We start from the raw sequence: 4,145 nt of genomic DNA, 5'->3' as shown, positions 1-4,145 counted from the left end.
TGTGTGTGTGTGTGTGTGTGTGTGTGTGTGTGTTTCAAATACCAATACTAAAAATCTCTACAAAAACAAAATAGAAACTAGAGTCACAAGGGTAAGCCAGAAATGAGATGCAGCTGCTGGGACTTTAATCCTGAAGAAAAAAACAGGAAACAAATATGATTTAGAGGAACCAACCATGACAAAGGCATGGAGCTATCTCCTACAGGAGCCAATAAACGAAACAGATTCTGTACCTCAAAATGGAAACTTGAACTGTGGTCAGAATGCTCCCTTTTGTATGTAGAGTAGGCAAGAAGGGGAGAAAATTTGAAAAATAAAAATACAGAAGTAGATACGCAAACTCTCAGTTATGCAAGGCTGTTGGAACATGTAATTGCACCTCTTCACCTTCCCCAAACTCCACTAAAATAAGAACAGATAATTAAAAGTACTATAAACTCACAAAGAAAAAGAGAACAAAAGACAAGAGATGGCATCAAATGATGAATGGGGAGAGAGAAAAAAGCTGAATACCAAGTACATGTGGAGGAAGATGTCAGTGTTAAGCCTGAATGCAGACACAGGAAGTCTCCACATTCTATAATACAAGGAACTATAGAAGGTGGGAGGGCTTTTGGGGTGAAAATAACAGCATGAATGAAAGTGAATGAACTGGACCCCCTGGTCCTCTCCCACCTCTTACAGAGCCAAGTGATAGCCCTTCCCCAGTCCAACATGAGACAGACAGTGGATTCTGTAGTGAAATAAAACCATGGAGAATCCATATGCAGGGAAATGAGGCCAACAAAAAAGTGGAGGACAGATGTGTAATTAAATCAGGATTTGATGAAGATGAGATTCCCAGCTTCCTTTTATTGCTTAGCACCAAGTTATAATCCTAGGTGAACAGATTCCAGACAGGAAATTAGTAGACTGTTCTCTGGGAAAATAGACTGTCCCAAGAGAACAGATATTGACATTTCAAAATAAAGCATGAGGGTCCCTGCTGATCACCCACTGAAGCACCAGGCACCACACATGGTGGAGAGCTCCAGGGAGCCTGGCTTCCACTAGGAAGAGACAGCGAAGGATGCCAAGACCTGTCAAGAAATCTCCTGGAATGAAGAAATGAGACCTAATCAATCAGAGGAAAAATGGTGGGAAAAGGAGAAAATTTTTTTAAAACAAACTAATATTCCTAGAGAAATAGGGGAAGATTGTATTCAAGATACAAAAGCAGGCAACAATAGATTGCTATAAAAAGGAATACTCAGGGAATAATAAAAGGTCTTGAAATTTTAAAATATACATTATAGTAAATGAAATAGAAGAAAGTCAATAGAGTGGTTGAAAGACAAAGTTGAGGAAAGGTCAAGAAAACAGAACAAAAAGACTAAGAAATAAAAAAGAAAAAATAAGAGATAAGCTAAGATCAGTTCAGGAAGCTCTATGATGAAATGTCAAAGAAAAAGAACAAAGAAAATTATTTTAGTATTATTTTAAAATTCCCCCAAATGAAGGATGGAAGTTTCCAGAACATAAAGTCACAACCTGTGTTTAGCAGTTTTTTAAAAAATATATATCAATTTACAACAGTTTTTTTAACTTTTAGAACACCAGTGGTAGAGGAAAATTGTCAGAATTCTACATAGAGGAGGAAAAATTAGGTCACATGGAATCTATCTAGAATGAGCTCCACTGGCAGCTAGAATAGAGCCAAAGAGTTATCTTCCCAAGTCAGAAGGAGAACTATTTCAGGCTAGAACCTATATTGAAACTATTAATCAAGCATGGAATCAAGGTAATTGCAGAAAACATGGGTTCCCAAATCTTACTTGACAGGTGCCCTTCCTTGGGAAGCAGCTTGCGAAGCAGTCTATCAAATAGAAGCAAAGCAAGGCTGGAACCCACAAGGCCCAGTACACAGAGGGTCTTTCACAGGACAGGGGCAGAGGGAAGGTCACGAGGGAAAACAGGGATGCTACAAAGGGCAGACGGGGAAGATCGGAGTTCCATCCCCCGGGGGTGTGCAATTTTTTAGAGTATATAGGCCGATATATGTGACAGAGAACAAACAAAAATATGATTATAGGTGTCGCAACATGAATTACTTTTAAAACTAAAATTGGCTAAAAAGCCAGCCATGCTATGCATAGATAGACTTATAGGTAGGATATAATAACTTTTATGCACAGTTTAAGGCAAAAAAAAAAAAAAAAAAAAATACTACCTAGGGTTTGTTACTATGTGTGAATTAAGGTAAAGGTGTTTAAAAATGGACCAGGAGGATATAAACTTGAGTCTTATTTGCCTAGGAGTAAGAACTGAGGAACAGGGCCTGCAGAGCAAGGACAGAGAATCTGTACTTGAGCTGACTGTGTTATGCTTTTCCGTGATTACAAGAGACGGGAGAAAGGAAAGCGCAAGGAGCCGCCGCAGTCACCACCAGCCTACCGTCCCGGAGCCGCGAGGGGCCGGCCGCACACCTCCTCCTTTTCGCCGCCGGTCGTCCGCGTCCTCGGACTTGTCCCGGCACTGTTCAAACATGGTGGATTACTATGAAGTTCTAGGCGTGCAGAAGTACGCCTCCCCCGAGGACATCAAGAAAGCATACCGGAAACTGGCACTACAGTGGCACCCAGATAAAAATCCTGAGAATAAAGAAGCTGAGCGAAAATTCAAACAAGTGGCTGAGGCATATGAGGTGTTATCAGATGCTAAAAACGGGACATCTATGACAAATATGGCAAAGAAGGATTAAATGGTGGTGCAGGAGGTGGACGTCACTTTGACAGTCCATTTGAGTTTGGGTTCACATTCCGGAACCCAGAAGATGTCTTCAGGGAATTTTTTGGTGGAAGGGATCCATTTTCCTTTGACTTCTTTGGTAATGAAGATCCATTTGAAGACATTTTTGGGAACCGAAGGGGTCCCCGAGGAAGCAGAAGCCGTGGTACAGGCTCTTTTTTCTCCACTTTCAGTGGATTTCCATCCTTTGGAGGTGGATTTTCTTCGTTTGATACAGGATTTACTTCATTTGGATCCCTAGGTCATGGGGGCCTCACTTCATTTTCGTCCACATCATTTGGCGGCAGTGGGATGGAATTGTTGAGAATGGTCAAGAAAGAGCAGAAGTTGAAGAAGATGGACAGTTAAAGTCCTTAACAATAAATGGTAAGGAGCAGCTGCTACGCTTGGATAACAAGTAATTCAATGCATGCATTTAACAGAAATGTTAAACTATAACAAGCACCATTTGAGGATTAACAGGAACATTTTTTTTGAAGATTTCAGACGAACTCAACTTTCAGTATAACTGTACCTAATCTAAAGTATTTATAAACAGCTCATCGGAGCCCCTCTTTGTCATAGACTTTTGAGTTTATTGTTGGGACCACACAGTAGGACCATTTTGTCATCTTTAAAATTGTTGTAATCTCTGTATGCACTTTGCTTTTTATTAAATGTGATCCAAGGTAAGCCTTGACTCTTGAGTAGTGCTAGGACAAGACTGTACTCTAACACCAGCATGGATCTGCTTTCCATTGTGTTTGAAACGTGAGCCAAGTAGCGTCCGCCTGCTGTGAAGCTAACATTGCCAGGATGTGCCCTCCACAGAAACAGTTTCCATTTTTTTTCAGTATTTAGTAATGAAAGATGTGCATTAATGGTAATACATTTCTGGTTCAATACAAATTTAAGGATGTTTTCTAGTTGTGCATGGATGCTGGCAACTTAGTAAAGTTTTGACAATTGTTTAAATGTGTAATGTTAAGCTTAGGTTTATAAAAGCTGGTAAACTGGGTCTCTGTCATTTGCTTTAAAAAAAAAAAAAAAAACAAGACACGGGGCAGTGCAGTGAGTATTGGCTCCTGCTCTGCAGCCAGCTGACCTGCCGCATGACCTGAGCAGAGCACCTAACTGGCCGACCTCTCTCAATACAACAGTATGACTCACCTACCACTTCATACAATTCACTCATTAGACCGAAATCACGTTTGGTTGGTTTGTTTGTTTTGTATTGTAGGGAAGGGCCTACAGGGTGTTCAGGGTCTCACTTCTACATTGGACTCATAGTGATTCGCCTGTTTACAGCCTCCCAAGAGCTGGGATTACAGGCATGCACCATCATGCCTGATCTCAATTGCCATCTCTGCACACCCCAG

At 40.8% G+C, this 4,145-nt stretch overlaps 1 pseudogene across 1 annotated transcript; it reads left to right on the top strand.

Moving 5' to 3' along the window:
* Nucleotides 1-2,406: 2,406 nt before the first annotated feature.
* On the top strand, nucleotides 2,407-3,802 carry LOC101562984 (annotated as a pseudogene). Its single transcript, XR_192888.2, has one exon. The product of XR_192888.2 is annotated as a dnaJ homolog subfamily B member 6-like (transcript).
* Nucleotides 3,803-4,145: the final 343 nt, after the last annotated feature.

Source organism: Octodon degus, unplaced genomic scaffold (genome assembly GCF_000260255.1).
Source record: "Octodon degus isolate 3935 unplaced genomic scaffold, OctDeg1.0 scaffold00266, whole genome shotgun sequence".
Classification (NCBI taxonomy): Eukaryota; Metazoa; Chordata; class Mammalia; order Rodentia; family Octodontidae; genus Octodon; species Octodon degus.
The sequence above is the reverse complement of the archived record's forward strand: the minus strand, read 5'-3'. Positions and strand labels throughout refer to the sequence as shown.